We start from the raw sequence: 19,901 nt of genomic DNA on the forward strand, positions 1-19,901 counted from the left end.
CCTCACCCTGTCAAGACTGTCAAGTACCAAGTTAGGGTGCTTCAATCAATTTCGTCCCGCTTATTAGATAAAAGTACTCGATAGTTTTCACATTTTGACCCAAGCAAGCAAATGTGATACGTACTTACTCAATTAATTTATGGCCTGCACGAAATCTTGCCCCCCCCCCGAGGTCAACTCAACCTCCAATCCATTAAAACTTTACTCAGTGAGCCTCAAAATCTTTAATTCAATTAGCCCGTAAATGTTTCCGTTGCCTGGGGCCGATGCAGCACACTTTCGTGGGCGAAAATTGATGTATATATGCCTAATTAATTCCAAATTATATCCTATTCCAATCACAGCATTCTAGCTTTTAAGGGCATGCTTCCCCCCTCCGCCTTGGATGTTCCCTCGGATCAATAAATCGCATACCGGAAGCTAGCAGATTATCCTGACCCTTCGTATAGTTTGGGTTCATTAACTCCCACTCTCTTCGTTTATATAAGCTAACCATTCTGCGGCTAATTTTCTACGTTCTGGTCATAAATCTATCAATGGCGCAACCGCCAAGCTAAATTGAATCTATTGTTTACCAATTGCACTTGAATAAGTTCCACTACTCTAACACTACAGACGATGAACAAAATGTTTTTATAGGCCCCTATACTTCTGATGTACCCCCTACAGGAATTTTTTTACACCCTTGATCACTAAAGAATCACATTCCATTTCAAGTGATTACTAATAAAAATTTTATCAATTTCATTGTTAATTTTACGGGTTTCTAGGCAGTTTGGGGTCATAATGCCCAAAGGTCAGAATAGCTGATGAATCCATGTCCAACTAAAACTTCACAGGTTTTCCATTTCAAGTGTTCATGATCAAATTTTCCGGGAATTGGTTATTATCTCGGGAAAGTGACACCAATGGAAGTTATTTTACGAGGTTTTTTTCGGGACTTGGGTCTAATATAGATAACTGTCAAAAAGTCGTTACGCGCTTGCCCATTCTTTTGCCTAAATTGCCCTTTTCGGGTCTAAAGGGGTGGTCCTTCCCTGTGCTAGTACTTTCCGATCCAACCGTTGGAAATGTATAACACATGCTCTATCTTAACATTGCCTATAAGTCTCTACGTGTCAGCTTTCTACCATTACCTGGGTTCGAGAATTAATTTCAAGAATAAGAAGTTGAGTCCATTTACTAAGGGTATAAAATAACTTAGGGATTCACGGAGTCTGAGATTCCATACTAGAGCACATTTTGCCTAGTTCTACCATATACTAGAGTTTGAGCCCAATACTGCTTCTACACACCGAGATCTCATAAGGCATTTTGCATTTCCGCGAACCGTTATCGTTTGGGCACAGGAGGTGCGAGGGGCTCGGGTTTTTGCTTGCCCGTGTCAAATCATCTCAAGTATCCTTTCTAGCTTTGTTTGTTCCGATTTGGTGATGGATGGTCATCCAGTTTTGTTCCATCCTTACGTTTTGGCCTGGTTAATTTTGAAAGGACTCGAACTATTTTTAGCTTGAAGTTTCGTTTGCTTTACTTTTTAACTTACTTTTAAGTGAATACCAAGCTACGAAGATACGTCATTAGCTTTAAAGTTACTGCATACAATTTCCAAGGTAATATTTTTTAGGTCGAATTTCTTAATTTGCCGAATTTGTGTTAGAAATATCGATTCTACACGTGTGGAACAAATTTTTTAACAAAAAAATTAAAAGTTGGAAACTAAAGTGTTTCAATAACTCTAAGGTTTTTTATACCTAAGCTATAGAGAAAAGTTCAACTGAATTGGTTTTCATTTTTATGCTCCCTTTTATTTTTGTAAAAAGTATTTCTATTTTAGAGTTTATAGAACAGAAGTTGTAAGAACAATGAAGCAAAATTTTTGGGTTCTCGAAAAAATATTTTAAGCGCTGATTTAATTGAACCCACTAGCCTCAAAAACGATTGTTTCACCCATGCCAAAAGTTTCAGCCATTGATAAGAAATGTAAAATAAAAGGAACTATCTTACAAAACCTATGAAAATTTCTTCGACAGGCCAATTTTTTGATGGTGGCTAACCTAAATGAAACATATGGGAGTGATGAAAGTTAAAGGCGGACTGTATGAAAGCGACATAATTCATCGGATGAAGAAAAATAGATTTGGCACGGCAAAATGGTATACTTTTAAAAACGTGCTCTGAATAAATCAAAAATATTATAAAGGCTGGAGTAAAAATATGATATTCTGCAAAGTTTTTTTGGGATGAAGTGGAATATCAGGGTTTTTTTTTGAAAGTTTGATACGAAAAGTTGACAACTTTTTGTTAAATTAGTTTTAATATCTGGTAGGTTTTGACTTAAAGAATTAAGAAAAGCTTAATATGAATTTACTTTCGTTAAAATGTTTAGAAATAAAATGCGTAGACTATATCAGTTGTCTCTTGTTACTTATGGTATTTTTATTTGTATTCTTAAATATTTCAGAATCAACTAGACAATATTTACGCCAAAAACTTTACCAGGTCGGAATTTGTTCCAATGGAGAGGTGATAATGTGTCCAGTTGAATAGCTAAATAACAGATTAGTCTTGAACCGCCAAACTTCCTCAAATATGAAAAAGTATTTTAGGATCGACTAGACAAAATTGACGCCTCAAAGTAGTATCAGATCGGAGTTTACCCCAATTTAGAGATACTAATACCACCCTTAGAATATTTAAATAACAGATTAATTGTGAACCACCGAATTTTCCGAAAAATGAAAAAGATTTACACTATGCTATCACAAAGGATTTTTTTTTGCCAATTACAAATTTTTTTGATGAGCAATTTTCGGTGAGTAGTACTCAGGTAGACATCCAGATTTATGGTCACCTCTCAGCACCCCCAATAGACCCCTTTTGGTGCTATTTTGGGACCATAAAACGTTTATGAAGGAGCTTTAGGCGCCAAAACACTAATTTTCAAGGTGAGAGTAAGCCAACATAACTTTGAAAAAAGAGTCCAAAAACGGCTTTTAAAATAAATTGGCTCTTTTCAAATAATTGACGACAGTGTGAAACTTTAAAAATCTGCCCCTACCCTCGAGAAAAACATAAATCCACACATGGAGACAATGTGTTTTACAAGTTTTATGATTTAGGTCAATACAGGTTTAAGTTGAGATAAGGTTTGTGACGCAATATATGATTGGTAACTTCTTTTGCCTTGCGTCGTCTATTTTTCATTGTTCCGACCATTTGAAAACTGGGGAAAAACTTTGTATTTTGGGTGTGTTTTAATTTTATTATATTAAGACCCTTACAATCGTGATTCGAGCGACATTTAAAAAATTTAAAAAAAATTCCATTGTCGAGAAAAATCGGTATGAAATATTTGGTTTTTGCCTGAATTCGAGCGAATAAAACGAACGAGAGAGCAGGCTTACAATAGCTTATTTTAGTGGCTTAAAAGCTCATAATAGGTTAGTTTAAACGTTAAAAATTATTTTTTCTCGAATAACGTTAGTTTTTATAAAAATTTTAGCGCCTTTTTGGAATCAAAACCTTCAAAAAATCAAAAACTGCAAACAAAATTGTTTTCTAGTCAATTTACTACACAAATTGTTTCAAATATACTTACTTTACTTTGACTGTCAAGTACGCCTATTCTCCAATTATTCTTCAGCTCTTTTCGTCACGCCTAGTGGCTATTGGATGTGCTGTTGGAAATGTTTGGAAAAACGATCATATCACAACTGACAAGACTCTAAGACGCAAGAAAATTCAAATACAAGGGCCGCGAATCTGCTGTGCTTCAAAAAGCAATTAGTAGAAACATCACGATGTGAAGGGCCAGCAACATGAAGAGATAAACACACCAGCAAATGTTCAGAGAGGCTTTTGAACAGCTGTAGACAGTGTTGAAATGTTACAAATTTGTTTAGTTTGAAGACTTTTCATCTGGATTCAAACGCAAAACTTCAAACAAGACTGCTAGTTTCAAATTGATGTAACTTTTAAGTTGAGTTAGCAGCGATGTTGGAGGGTTGATGATAACACAAGTTAAATTGAAAGTTTGATTGGATAAAATAACTATTAGTCTGAAACGCAAAAAAAATCAATTCAAACGACAAAAGAATGTCGCATTTTTTCCAGTAAAAACGACTGAAGAATCTGTCAAGAACTGGAACAGCGTCTTTTTGTGGTACTTTAATGGTCATTTGAAATTACTGCAAACGAGATGTTAGACAAAAATTGGCAGCAAAGGTGTATTTAATTAAACCGGCGCGAATTTGAAGGTCTTGATAATAGTTGCGGGCCTCCACCATATATCACCAAAGATATAAGGTTATTTATATATAAGGTTATTTACTCCATCAAAGAATCATTTATCTATTTAATTCGTTTTGAATTGCAGATTGATCGGACGTAGAAGGGTTGACGTAAATCTCAAACTTACTTCTTTACAAAACGTGCGGGACCTTTTATTTTCTCGAGAGGGCGAGACGTTTCAAAAAACTTCAAGGTTTTTCAAAACTTTTTTTGAACGAAAGATCGACTACAATAATTATTAGAGTTCTCCTAGAACAAACAATAACCCTCTTCTGAGAAAAATTTTTGCGCAGCAAGAAAATTTTTGGATGAACACAAGCGACATGTTAGGGACTTTTTGAGAAACTTCGACAAAAAAAACCATAAAAACTTTATGCTGGGCTAGCTAAAAATCGATTTACTAAAATAGTAAAATAGTATCAAAAACAACCCTTTCAGCGGTCAGGGGGTCGAGCTTCTGAAGGAAGGAAGGTATGTCCATCCCCGCACCTCTCAATAATCGGCACTGATTGATGTCAAAAACTAGTAACTTTAAAACAAGTTTGCGGTTTGCTAAATTTTAAATTTGAACCAAAAAATGTTAAGTTATGTTAGTTATGAAGTTCTTAGTTCCTTTTATAGATACGAAGAGATTTTTCATTTTGACAAAAATGCAAAGTCTGAGAGTGCAAAATCTCCTAACTATATTAGTACGAATATATATCAAATACTTTTTTAAAACAAATCCGTTGACAGGTTAAATATGGATTTATGAAACCTCAACAGGCTGCTTTTGGATCGTGAATGCTCTCAAGCTCCTGAATACACTATTAAGGCTCAACGAACACAGTCAATGTGTAATTCATCACGATTTATGGAAAACCCCTACGGCCAACATCACCACAAGAATATATTAGTCTGAAAACCAGAAGTTTTTTCTATCATCAGTTTTTTGTTGTGTCAGAATTTTCAAGCAAATTAACTGTTGAGCCAGAATTTTCAAGAAAATTGTTGAGCGAGAGTTTTTAAGCAAATTTTTTGTTTGAAAAATAGTATTTATACTGTTCAAGCCGTTAATCCAGCTGTGTGACATTTGTTCACAACTTTTTCGCACTAATTATTGTGATAGAAAAACGAAAAAACCTGGAAACCAACTTCTGACTCCTAGTTAGTCCAGATATAAAAGTTTTGATTTTGAGAGAAATTCTAATTTCTAAAAAGATTGACCATTTAGCAAACTATTATAAGTAATAAACATTAGAAGGTAAAAACAAAGATTAAAAAACATTGAAAGTAATATAAAAACTCTATTTTGAAATGTGATAACTCTACAAAACATTGTTTCCCAAAATTTTTAAAATAAGCACACCCGGTTTGACCTCCATGCAAGATAAATGTCTTGCATTCATATATAAAAATTGAAGAAAACGTATGAAAAGCAATTTTTCAGTCGAAACTTTTCTTCTTGGATTAAAAGTCTTGGTTTAAAAGTCAAACAAATCTCTTTTTTGGCAATTTTTGTTACATGAGAGCAATATCAAAGAAAAACTTGAACAAAAATTGATAATAAAAAGATTGATATAAGAAACTTTATGATATGCACTTTTCCAATGAAGCAAAAATAAAATTGAGATACAAAAATTTTTCAACTTTTGTTGATTGCAAGGTTGCTTCTGTGTGATAATGTTATCATTATCTTATATGGCTAATATCTTCAAATGAAGTCTAACTGTGTAACAGCTACCCCTTATACTCTAGATTTTTCAGGCTAAAATATACTTGGTTGTTGTGCTAAACAAAACAAGAATTCGATTTGTTTTTGTGAATTTTGGTTCATAGAAAAAGGCTTATCATACTTTTTTTAAGTATGAAAAAATGATTATCAAACAATATCATGGTATAAAAAGTCAGCATTAGCTGTTTTTATACAATGTCAATGATTGAAAGCAATGCATAAATGCTTGTTTTTAACTCCATAGTTCGGCAAAAATTGCTCATTGTGAAATTCATAGCATGAAAAAAAACGTAATTTAACCTTTGCTTGCAATTTTACAGTCCTTTAGTTTGTATGACACCGTATAATAATTTTTTCATAGTGTGATAAGCATTTTTTGATTTTAAGTATTTTAAAAGCATTTTTTGATTTTAAGCAACCGGGATTTTAAGTAAAATTTAGTTGTATGCAATGAAATTAGGCACTAAAAATGTTTGTCTACGGATTGCAGCCACACCTATTTTTTTTATCTAACAAATGACAAATAAACAATAGTGTCTGAACATGGTGTTTTTGCTGTATGAAGCTTTTAAAGAAAGTGTAAAACATCCCTAATATCTTTATAAAAAATGATCACATTGACTTAAATGGATTTTGTTGCTTAAAAAACAAAGTTTTTTACCTTAGAAAAAATTAATCCTCAAAGGCTTTACCTGCACTGACAAACATGGTTTCCGGTCGATTTAAAGTAATTTTAAATTGATTTTAAATTGATCCAAATTGATTAACCATGTATATTTTACGAATTTAATGGATTTTAAATCGATTTAAATCGATCTTTTTGAAAACTTCAAATCGCCTTAAGTGTTTAAAAAATCGATGTTGAAGGGTTGATGAAAACACAAGTTAAATTGAAAGGTGTATTTAATTAAACCGGCGCGAATTTGAAGATCATGATAATAGTTGCGGGCCTCCACCACATATCATCAAAAAATATATATATATATATATTAGGTTATTTGCTCCATCAAAGAATCATTTATCTCTTTAATTCGTTTTGAATTGCAGATTGATTGGACGTAGCAGGGTTGACGTAAATCTCAAACTTACTTCTTTACAAAATCTGCGGGACCTTTTATTTTCTCGAGAGGGCGAGACGTTTCAAAAAACTTCAAGGTTTTTCAAAACTTTTTTTGAACGAAAGATCGACTACAATAATTATTAGAGTTCTCCTAGAACAAACAATAACCCTCTTCTGAGAAAAATTTTTGCGCTGCAAGAAAATTTTTGGATGGACACCAACGACATGTTAGGGACTTTCTGAGAGACTTCGACAAAAAAGCCCCTAAAAACTTTATGCTGGGCTAGCTAAAAATCGATTTACTAAAAGGCTCACTGAATACACTATTAAGGCTCAACGAACAGATTCAATGTGTAATTCATCACGATTAATGGAAAACCCCTACGGGCAACATCACCACAAGAATGTATTAGTCTGAAAACCAGAAGTTTTTTCTATCATCAATTTTTTGTTGAGTAAGAGTTTTCAAGCAAATTAACTGTTGAGCCAGAATTTTCAAGCGAATTGTTGAGCGAGAGTTTTCAAGCAATTTTTTTTTGTTTGAAATATTGTATTTATACGGTTCAAGTCGTTAATCCAGCTGTGTGACATTTGTTCACAACTTTTTCGCATTAATTATTGTGATAGAAAAACGAAAAAACCTGGAAAGGAACTGCTGACTCTTAGTTAGACGAGATATAAAAGTTTAGATTTTGAAAGAAATTCCAATTTCTAAAAAGAGTGACCTTTTAGCAAACTATTATAAGTAATAAATATTAGAAGGTAAAAACAAATTGTGAAAAGTGATAACTCTACAATACATTATTTCCCAAAATTTTTAAAATAAGCACAACCGGTTTGACCTCCATGCAAGATAAATGACTTGCATTCATATATAAAAATTGTAGAAAACGTAAGAAAAGCAATTTTTCAATCGAAACTTTTCTTCTTGGATTAAAAGTCTTGGTTTGAAAGTCAAAGAAATCTCTTTTTTGGCAATTTTTGTTACATGAGAGCAATATCAAAGAAAAACTTGAACAAAAATTGATAATAAAAAGATTGATATAAGAAACTTTATGATATGCACTTTTCCAATGAAGCAAAAATAAAATTGAGATACAAAAATTTTTCAACTTTTGTTGATTGCAAGGTTGCTTCTGTGTGATAATGTTATCATTATCTTATATGGCTAATATCTTCAAATGAAGTCTAACTGTGTAACAGCTACCCCTTATACTCTAGATTTTTCAGGCTAAAATATACTTGGTTGTTGTGCTAAACAAAACAAGAATTCGATTTGTTTTTGTGAATTTTGGTTCATAGAAAAAGGCTTATCATACTTTTTTTAAGTATGAAAAAATGATTATCAAACAATATCATGGTATAAAAAGTCAGCATTAGCTGTTTTTATACAATGTCAATGATTGAAAGCAAAGCATAAATGCTTGTTTTTAACTCCATAGTTCGGCAAAAATTGCTCATTGTGAAATTCATAGCATGAAAAAAACGTAATTTAACCTTTGCTTGCAATTTTACAGTCCTTTAGTTTGTATGACACCGTATAATAATTTTTTCATAGTGTGATAAGCATTTTTTGATTTTAAGTATTTTAAAAGCATTTTTTGATTTTAAGCAACCGGGATTTTAAGTAAAATTTAGTTGTATGCAATGAAATTAGGCACTAAAAATGTTTGTCTACGGATTGCAGCCACACCTATTTTTTTTATCTAACAAATGACAAATGAACAATAGTGTCTGAACATGGTGTTTTTGCTGTATGAAGCTTTTAAAGAAAGTGTAAAACATCCCTAATATCTTTATAAAAAATGATCACATTGACTTAAATGGATTTTGTTGCTTAAAAAACAAAGTTTTTTACCTTAGAAAAAATTAATCCTCAAAGGCTTTACCTGCACTGACAAAAATGGTTTCCGGTCAATTTAAAGTAATTTTAAATCGATTTTAAATTGATCCAAATTGATTAACCATGTATATTTTACGAACTTAAATGGATTTTAAATCAATTTAAATCGATCTTTTTGAAAACTTCAAATCGACTTAAGTGTCTAAAAAATCGATTCGAATCGATTTCGATGGATATTCCGACTCACTAAAATCCATCCGAATCTCACTTAAATCCATCAGAATCTCACTTAAATCCATTTTAATTCGATTTAAATTGATCTTTTTGAAAATTTTAAATCGATTTAAGTGTCTAAAAAATCGATTTAAACCGGTTTCGATGGATTTTCCGACACAATAAAATGTTTATTCTTGATTTCTTAAATGTAAACACTCGTGCCAGATGTTATAAAACTCAATAAAATTATCCACATAAATCAGTTTCAAGCTCGAAAAAAGGCAATGAAATTATAGAAAATTGTTGTAAAAAAAATTTTGCAAAATCCTATGTAACAAACAAGAAAAGGGTCAGAATAAATTAAAATTTGATCTCGTTAATATGCAATTATATCAAAGAAAGATATGATGATGAATCAGCTTTTGGGCAAAACTTATAAAACGAATCAAGAAAAGGGTCAATATAGATCAGTTTTTAAACTCAAAGTATGCAAGAAAATCAAAGAGTTTTATCGATATTTTGGTCTTTTTATTTTGTCTTTTTTTATGCTACAATACGCTCTGGATGTAAAATGAAAAACGATAGGCAATGAATAAATGCAATTAAATTTCAAAACTGATAAATCTCGAATGGAAAAAAATGATTTGAATCGGTTTAAATCCGTTTTAATCCCTTTAAAATGAAAAACAAATTCAGACTGGAAAAATGCGTTTAAATTGATTTAAAATCAATTTGAATCAATTTTTTAGCTGGGATTTAAGATCAATTTAAATCGATTTTAAATCGATCCATAGCAATGTTCATTTTTTTGTTTTATCTTTGTACTTTTTTTATACTAAAATTGATCTAAAATTAATCAACGTACTTTTTTCATACTAAATTCGATCTTCATCCATTTTTGTCAGTGCGGGTAAGTTATGATAGGTTTAACTAACAAAAGTTATCAAAAACTTATATCAGTGCTTTAGTGAGCGAAAGCCGTTTGAAGAAAAGTGGTTGCCGCATCTTATAAGGTACAGTAGGTTCCTTTTCAATCTCAAGACTTCTGCAAAAAGAAAATGAGAATTACAGAAATTTTTTTAAATTTCTATTTCTAACATCAACGTTTGTACTGCATTTGATGCAACAAAACTCGCATTTACTGCAAATTGGGGTTTATTTTGATAAAATTAATTAAAAAAACTTTTAGAAGAGTGAGTCTTAGGGTTTTTTATCCGCTCTTTTTTAATTGAAAATCCGAACATAGTCTATATTCAATATTGATATGATCTGTCAAAAGCCTGTATAAATTATGACCAAAAATGTATTTAATTTGCTTCGATTTTGTAGAAAATTTTGCAGATAATATGTACAAATATAAATTTAAACGCCAACTTCAACTTTTTCAATTGAATAACTCAAATGTAGACTTCAATTGGTTGCAACCGATTTGGTACTACCAGAAGCGATTGTTGTGTGTTTAAAAGTTATCGTCTGCTCAATTGTACTTTTCACTTGCGATAATCGATTGTAATGTTACGATGGTTTTCAAAAAAAGTTGGAGATCAGAAACGCAGCTATAAATTTTTGGTCTACAAAACCAATGTAGACCCTGACAAAAACCTACACATTCAAAAATTACTCGAACTCAAATTCGAAACATCATTTTTTCTCACCCAAAAAATAAATAGCCCTCAACTTTAAAAATCCAAAAAAAAATCTCAACAGTCCTCCTAATAAGAAACTCCTCGGCATTTAGCAATTTTCGGCCAAAAGGTGTTTTTAGGTTCAAACAAATCAAAATCACTTTTCTCGTTCTAAAAAATTTTTTTTGGTCGATCTGGATCAAATTGCTTTTTTTGCTTAAGCAGTCGAAATTTGTTTTTCGTGTTTCGTTTTTATCATTAATTAATTTAGTTATATACAGTCACTATTGTTTTTGTTAAAACTAGGAAGTATTTATCTTAGAGCTATCTTTTTTTTTCCTTTCAATTTGTTTTTTTTTATATAAAGTCTTCAGTTGATACTTGATATAATTTCGAAGTTTTTGTTTTGATAACTGATACTAATAGTTTTTTAAAATCTAGGTTAAGCACTGCCAGTTTTGAAGTTTTTTTTAATTTTCAGTTTCAGTCTTTCAAATAACTTCAATAACATCTATTTTCGGGGTGCTTTCACTGAAAATGAAAAACAAAACTCAATAGTTCAAATCCAGTAAAGAAGTACGTGGGTTGAAAACCACCATGTCATAGAAAAGTGAAGCAAATGAAACCTCAAAACCAGTACATATTTTTGAAGCGAAACAAGTTTAGTTTTTCTGCGAAACTAATTAACACTATTTTCAGGGAGGTTCATAAAAAAATAAAAAATTGTAAAATTGCCATTTTAAAATTCTATCCATCTAATAGAAATGAACTGCAAAAATACGTAGATTTCACTGATTTTAGTTTTTTAAATTTTGCTACTTTTAAAAAAAATTTTTGATCAAAACAAAAACAAACGAAAAATTAACTACTGCATATGGTGAACAGCTGTCTTTATAGAAAATCGGTTCAACCATTTAAGCAGAAATAAAACAAGCGACCACACAGAAGGATGAATACAATTGGTTTATAGTATTGCTAGCATTGTAATTCTTTGCGGCCCGTTACTTAATCACTGTAATATGTGAAAACTATCAAATTTATGGGCCGTAAAATAAAAAAAATGCTTTACAAAAACTAACTTAGCGGTTGCACGTGACCTCAATTGATAATGAAAATGAAATAAATTACTCATTAACGATTCACGTGTTCAATTTTAACCATCTGATCGAAATGAAATACAAGGGAAAAGTTATAGTCAGATAATTCCTTTTTTGTAAAAAAGTTGCGCGATTTCAAAAAACGACACAACCTATGGTCATTCTTGTTTTCATTTGCAAGTAACTGTAAAGTTCACGGTCGCACTATAATTACACTAAAATGAGTTTCGTGCCTCACGCGCACACAATTTTTTAAATATTTTAATATGATTGATTAAATCACATTTTATTTTGTAGTAAAAATTACTATAAATCTAATTGAATACAACATAGGGCTTTGAATACATTCTTAATAAGGCTTTTGTAGGTTTTCAGCAACAATAAAAAAGCCTAGTAAGCAAAAAACGTACAGCCCCCAATTTGTGATTCTCCTAATACATGAGGCTTCATTTAGCTTTTGGGAGCTTTAATGGGACAGAACTAGGAAGCTAGTGGACGAAATAACTAATTAATTTTATTTGGTACTTACCAAGGGCGGATTATTTTTCTCCGCTTTGCCGGCAATATTCAACAAGACTCAATTTGAAATTAAGGCAAAAAATTCTGCGATGCACTTTTTTTACAAATTTGTGCTGAAAATACTCTTTTTGATCAGTTTTTGGAAAATTTTGAGCAAAATATTGATAATTTTCTGTGTGTGGTTTCGTCTTAAAAAAAGTTTTATATTGACACCAAGGGTGCTTTAAGAAACATAATAATTCTGGCCGGCAAACAATGAAAGTCGTCAAATACAGTAAAAAGGAGGACTCTTTGCCTGCTGAAGGCGTTAAATTCCTGGGGGGTCAAGCTCCCGTCTCCTTAAATCCGCTCTTTTCTTTCAGATCGTTGTTCAGAACTGCCGAAGGATTCAATGCCCAAAATAACTGACTAAAAATAACTCCGTACGTTGTTCAGAATGTGATAAAAGTTTTGCATTAAATCACGTAAATTGAAGCTGGAAAAAATATATATATAAAAATGACTCACTTTTTTGCTTTTGTAGATTGCAAAGGCGGAGTAGAAATAATATTTATGATACTTTTTCAATGAATAATTTAATCAATCGCAAGATTTTGTTTTCTTTGTGCAGCAGTATCAGGGTAAACATCTCTCTTATAATTAAAGAGTCTCATGGACATCTTCATCCGATTGATATTGAAAAATATCAACAAAAAAAACTATGCGAAATAACATTATCAACTCGGCGCCAGATGGAAATATTTTGTAGGCACGCCTACATGATAATTCGCGAAAAAAAATTGTTCATAGTGACGAAAACAATTGAAAAACATACGAGAGCAAATAGGAAGAAGACGAAACAGAAAACGTGAAAAAAAAACAATAGTTTTATTGTACTTACTACACTATCTCCAGTATTAAGTGCTTTTGAAGTATTTGGAGCATTTGAAAATGTGAACATCTGCCTCAAAGACGAAGGAAAGGAAACGTTCAAACAATGCTTGAAATAATTATAATTATACAATTGTTTGTTGATACCATAGTTTTTTTTTATAGATTAAGCTTTCATCATATGTTTTTCCCCAAGAGCCTAAAGACCCGCGCTGACAAAAATGCTTTTGGATCGGTTTAAATTGATTTTGAATTGATTTTCAATCGATCCAAATCGATTAACAATGTACATTTTACGAACTCAAATGGATTTCAAATCGATTTAAATCGATTTTTTTTTGAAAATTTCAAATCGATTCAAGTGTCTAAAAAACAATTTAAATCGATTTGGATGGATCTTCAGACCCATTAAAATCAATTTGTTTGCTAACGAGGCGAAAAAAAAACATACCCTCTAAAAATGTACCGTGCTTAGGGATAGCTCAAAAAATCAATTCGGTCGACCTAGTAAAAAGGTCGACAAAATTTTTGAAATTTTTTTGAAAATACATCCCTCCCCTCGAGAAAATCCTAGATCCGCCCTAGGATTAAATGAAATTATAGAAAATTATGAAGATAAATCAGATTTTGGGCAAAACTTTTAAAAGAAATCAAGAAAAGGTCAATATAGATCAGTTTTTGAACTCAAACTATGCAAGAAAATCATCGAATTTTATCAATATTTTGGATTTTTTATTTGGTGTTCTTTATGCTACAATACGCTACGGATGTAAAATGAAAAATGATGCAATAAGAATTCGAACTGACAAATCTCGTATGAAAAAATCAATTTAAATCGATTTAAATCCATTTTAATCTCCTTAAAAAAGAAAAACAAATTCAGACTGAAAAAAATGCATATAAATTTATTTAAAATCGATTTGGATCAATTTTTTTTAGCTGGGATTTAAGATCAATTTGAATTGATTTTAAATCGATCCAAATCAATCTTTATCTTTTTTGTTTAATCTTTGCACTTTTTTCAGACTGAAATCGATCTAAATTTATTCAACGTACTTTTTTCATACTGAAATTGATCCTAATCCATTTTTGTCAGTGCGGGGAACCAATAGACCAGTCGCATACAATTGGATTGAAAATGATTAAATCAAGTTTTTGGAGCTAAAATGTGTTTTCCAACCGTGTTCTTAGTTTTCGGTTATTTAATCCCATATTGAGACAAATAATTAAATGGCGAAGGGCAACTAGAGACGAGGCAAACTAGAGGCAATGGTTTGCACTAAATTTTGGGCAGATGCGCTCCAAAAAGAGCCAAAATCAGATTTTTTGCGATTCTTTCGATCTTCTTTGCTTTGTGGATTCCACAAAGAAATAGCTTAAGCACTGCATTGCTTAAATTTGCTCAAAAACAGGCAATTTTGCGAAATCCGCAACAAAGTTTGTGGAATCTCATAAAAATTTGGTAATCCACAAACAAATATTAATACATGTGCTTTGTAAGTTTAAGTTGTCTCGGAATCCGCAACTGTAAGTGGAATCGGCAAATTGGAAGCGGAATCCGCAAATTATAAGCGGAATCCGCATAAAGTTGCGGAATCCATTTAGATTTGCGGAATCCGCTTACAGTTGCGGAATCCAAAAATACTAGCTTTATTCTTCTGTTGCGGAACCCTCGACAAAAGAAATGTGACGACAAAGCTTACTTTACAGCTAAATGTACGCGGAATCCGCAGAAATTTTGTAGGTGGAATCCTCTACAATTTGGAACATGTTCAAAAATTAGTCCCTAGAATCCAGGAACACACCGACACAAAATTGTGCGCCTATCGCACAGTTTGACCTCGTAATGTTTCGTAAAAAATGTTTATTACTTTCAAATAAATGACCAAAATTAGCATAAAAGAAAATGAAAACGCATAAAAAAATGGAAAAGCCGCATTTAAAAAAACAGAACTGCTCGTATCCGGACGAAGATTTGATTGATTCGACTTTTCTTTGATTGGCCTTGAATAGTTTTGGTGAAAATACTTAGATAAAATATGTTGTTACAAAACGGCGTACCCTCAACAGCTCATAACAAGTTTTACATGTTTTATAATTTGGTGCATAAATTAAACAAAACTGCTCGCATCACGGCGAAGCCCTCAATGTTCCGACTGCCTTTTGATGGTTTATCGAGCACTAATAACATTAAAAAATTAAATGTAACAAGATAAACTTTTTTTCTCTAAAATTTGAACTTTTTTTCATGAAAATCATCACCCACACGCCATATAAACTCCAAAAGGATAGATTTTGCTCCTTGTAACAAATCAATTATGGCAAATAAGCTTCATTCAACCAATTTGGAACGATTTTAAGACGGACTAACTCTCCGCTTACGCGTTAATAGCGCGAAGTATATCGCGCGTTCATTCTTCCAAATTGGCCAAAATGACAATCTTTAAACCCCCATAAGTTTACAAAAAATGATCACAGGTAAATTTTTTTCAAATTTGAGCTCAAGACAACCATACTTTTTGAATGATATATTAAAAAAATCCGTCAAAAATGGCAAGTTAAAAGGTCGAAATTTGTCTGAAGAAAAAAACCCACCCCGAGCATAAATATTCCGTTACTTTCGTATCGAAAGTTGGAACAACAAGATTGCTCGTATATCAATCCAAAACCCTGAACTTAACGGTCTTGATTAAAGTTTTAGCTGATCTTGATTTAAATTGTATAACATAGATTTGATAAACCAAATGTTTGTCTTGAGTAGAATTAAAGTGACCACTAATAAGGACATCTATTCATCTTGGAACGAGTTCAACTAACTTGCCTCGCATAAATAACTTGTCTACTGAAACTATCAAAGTGTTGTTCGAGCTGTGATGCCATCCGCATTTTAGCTTAGTGCAAGCATATTTGCTTGGCAATCCAAAAGTTTGTACGGTGTCAGCTTTTGTAAAATTGGTCCAGAGTTAAAAAAAAGACCCTTATCATAATTATTCAAATTCAGAAATGTTACATTTAACTTGCATCTGCTCAATTTAGAATAAGTTTGAGTTAACGATATTTTTCCACGCTACACGCCACTTCAGCATAAAATTCCAGAAACGCGCATAAAATAATCCACAACTTGCCCAAAATGGAACAACTCAAACACTCAGAACTCTACCAAAACACTTCATTGTGGAAAAAAATGTACTGCGAATATCAAAATTTTCAATAAATTTTTTATTTCGATCGCCAAAATCCATGTGAAAAAAACTGCTCGTATGTTGATTCGTTCTTAAAAGTTATTAAAATTTTTGATGGAAATTTTAAGTTTCAAAAATTCAGTGTTTCAAAATCGTTTAAAAAAGTTAAATTTATTACCTCCAATAATTTTTACAGAACCCAGGGTGCTTAAATTTTGCAATAGGTTTAAGTTTCAAATTTGGCCAACTTGGGACAACTGAAAAGCAATATATTGTGTCCTATGACGTTTTATAAGCGGTCGAAAAAAAAAATTTTGATATGATTTTAGGCAAGCAATTTGATGATTCCAAAACAAGATTCTTTGTTATAAAGGGGTTGGATGATCAAGTGAAGAATAAACTAAGAAAGTATTGATTTTTCTTTCAACATAATTTGAATATTTTTTTTGGTAAGAAATTTCTTTCCAAGTAAAAAAAATCAAAACTTTAAGGCCTTTCTGATAGTTTAAAAACAATGGAATTTAATAGATACGAAACTAACTATCGGTCATCATTGGCGTTTACTTTGATTATCATTCGTCCATGAACAAAAATGAGTTTAGTGACAGAAAACAAAACATATAACTTGTGAGCCGATAGATTTTTAATTGTCATTTGAGAAACCTAAACCAAATTTTCTCAATTGAGTAAACGTCGAAATTTTTTGCTTGATTAATTTTAGCAGAAGTAGTTTCTGCCTGAATGTAATTTTAAAATACACTCGTTCACATTTTAATGATTATGTTCTTATATTTTTGTTTTTCTTTTCCGATAAATTCTCACGTCGCAAAAGCGTATATTGAGTACGGCTAAGAAACATCTGATACGGATCGATTAAAGTCTGCAGATACACGAGTTGAATCTAAGAAAATTGAAACAAATCTGATTTGGTCGAACAAAAATGAGCACTATTTTTTGGTCGAGAAAGTCAGAACAAACACGAGTTTGGTCAAGACGGTCGAAAAATATCTTGATCCATTACGAAACAAATCCGATAAAGACAAAGACGTTTGAGCTATTTGGAAAATTGGCTGAAATCGCAGAAAATGACCTTAATTTGGTGGAAAGTGTTGAAATAAAAACCGAATACTTCCAAGCGCGCGGATAGCGCGCAGCAGATATCCAAAGTTGGTCAAAATGGCATTTTTCATACCTTTTTTATTTTATCCAAGTAATTTTTTTAATTTTGAGTTCACATTATCAATGTCTATCTGCAATTTTTAGTTCAAAAATCAATTTTGCCTGGGAAAAACACTGCGCGCTACCATCATTTTTTTGCTGATAGGACATATTGAAACCTACAGGGAGCTTTTCTCATATTAACTCATAAATAACGCTAAGTATAAGCGCTCATTTTTTAAATCTTGAGTTTCCGCGCAGAGTTGCCATAGATACTAATCTTTTACTCATAAGTTTTCTAGTATGTCTCCGAGGAAGCTGTATAAAAATGATTATAACCGTTTAAAAAATTTTATTTGTCCAAGGGATCTAACAACAGGGCATATTTTTTTACTAAGATTTTTCCACTAGACATTGTTTTCGTATCTTTTTAAAACTGAATTTGTCTCGATGAGTTTAAGGCCGGTACAAAAACTGCGTTTTTCCTTATTGATTAGCACAATTTAACTAGTTTTTAATCCTACTTTTAATGAGTTCTGGTGTTTTTTTTCTCCTGACAAATGTCGACTTTTTAACTAGCCATTTTTGACGGACTTTTAAAAAGTCAACTGAAAAACATTTTGGTTCTGAGGTTAAACTTAAAAAGATATTTCACCTGTGATCAGTTTATGGGGGTTTAAGCATCGCCAATATGGGAAAATCAACGCGCGATGTAATTTGAGCTATTAGCACGTAAGCTGAAATTCAATTCAGTTTGAATAACTCATGTTATTTGAAAATCAAAACATTGTAAAGTTAGTCAAATATCTTCTGAAAACTAATGAATTTGAAAATCACTGATAAAAAAAGACTAAAAGTTAGCTGTTCATTTCAAAATGGCTACTAAAAATAAAAAATAATTGTTCCGATTTTCGAAGAAAATGAGGAATATATATGCTCGGGAGGTTTTTTATTTGGACCGGACCGATTTTAGAAAGTTGACTGCGTATGGGCTTCAATGCGGAAATCTTGGAATTATGCTTGCACCAGACAAAAATGCAGCTTTGTTGCTTAAATATTACTTTGATAGTTTGCTTCAATACGCGAATTATTATTATGTGGCAAACTATCCGCACTCATAATTGTTCCAAATTGAATTAAAGCATGCCATTTGGTGTTATGAATTCCAGAAACGAAACGACTCAAATTTTGACACTGATATAATCAGCCTAAACTTTGTAGTTTGTCAATTCTTTATTTACCAAAAACAATTTGAGACTAATTAATGGGCAGTTGGATCATTCATGGCTTTGCCCTGATACGGGCAACTTTGTTTTACTTTCTTCACCCGAATTTTTTTTGTACCAAAAATTAAAGTTTCTAGAGTTTGCAAGCATTCTTTCTATTTGTTAGAATAATTCTTTTAAGCTAAAGGCTCCAGAGATAACAGTAAAACCTACACATATTCAATTGAATAAAGTTTTTCACTCTGCAGAGTTTTCTGTAAAACAATATCAAGACATAGTTTATTTCTGTTTTTAGTCTTTTACACTCTCAAGACTCGAATCTCTTTTAGGAAAATCACTTAGAAATCACTTACTTGTGTCCCTCGGCAAGTGTCACTTCAATTAGGAAATTTAAAAACCTACCTGAAAACCAATGACACATTATGGATCAATCTACTAAAGGGAGTATACTGGGTTAAAAAATTTAACGGAAAGAGTATTTTTTACAATTTTCATTATCTTAACATGAATCTAAAAACATAAAATTGTCCTCTGAATACGAAATAATTCAATTTAATAATCAATACATTTGAGCTGATACTTGCTTCGGGGAGTTAAAACCTATTTGATTATTTACTCAAGCCAAAGAGTTTTCATTCAATTGAGTGCTCATGTAGTCCTTAATTTAATTACTGAGTCTGGGTTGAAAAATTATTCCATAATACAATTGCAAAAATTGACACGGAGAGCAAAAGTACATCAAAGAGTAGATATTTTTTTCTACCTTTCTCTATATTAGGGTGAAAAAATCGTAGAGATGGCCGTCTTTTCAGGACTGTAATTTTACCTTATGGAAACACTGGGAGGAATATGGGTTACATGTAATTTGAGCAGGAACCAAATTAATATTACGTCAAAATTATTAAGCAAATATATAAGCTTGAGTTTTTTTATAGCACTTAAGCAAAGTTTTGAAAAATTTCATTTAAGGAATTATTTCAGGGCAAACAAGCGCACTGGGCAAAAGTTTTCCATCTGGTTGGTCCACATTTTAAATGAAGCCAGCATAAACGCTAGAATCGCTATCATATGATATGAACGCGCCGATCTTTCTTTAAATTA

General features: G+C 31.8%; 1 protein-coding gene across 7 annotated transcripts in view; it reads right to left on the reverse strand.

Annotated features, from left to right (window-relative positions):
• The window catches only part of LOC134844444 (uncharacterized), an 84,874-nt gene that overhangs the window by 49,690 nt on the left and 15,283 nt on the right, over window positions 1–19,901 (reverse strand). The window contains exon 1 of one of the 7 annotated variants that reach the window (XM_063861137.1): window positions 19,203–19,220. The exons of 1 other annotated variant lie outside the window; for it this stretch is intronic. The gene's annotated coding sequence lies outside the window, so the exon portion shown is untranslated. Of the gene's footprint in view, window positions 1–3,598; window positions 3,817–12,374; window positions 12,393–12,871; window positions 12,912–13,244; window positions 13,264–19,153; window positions 19,172–19,202; window positions 19,221–19,901 lie in introns of those variants that run through there. 5 more of the 7 variants (XM_063861136.1, XM_063861135.1, XM_063861134.1 and 2 more) reach the window with 5 other exon arrangements.

The sequence above is a fragment of the Symsagittifera roscoffensis genome, chromosome 4, assembly GCF_963678635.1.
Source record: "Symsagittifera roscoffensis chromosome 4, txSymRosc1.1, whole genome shotgun sequence".
In the NCBI taxonomy this organism is placed as follows: domain Eukaryota; kingdom Metazoa; phylum Xenacoelomorpha; order Acoela; family Convolutidae; genus Symsagittifera; species Symsagittifera roscoffensis.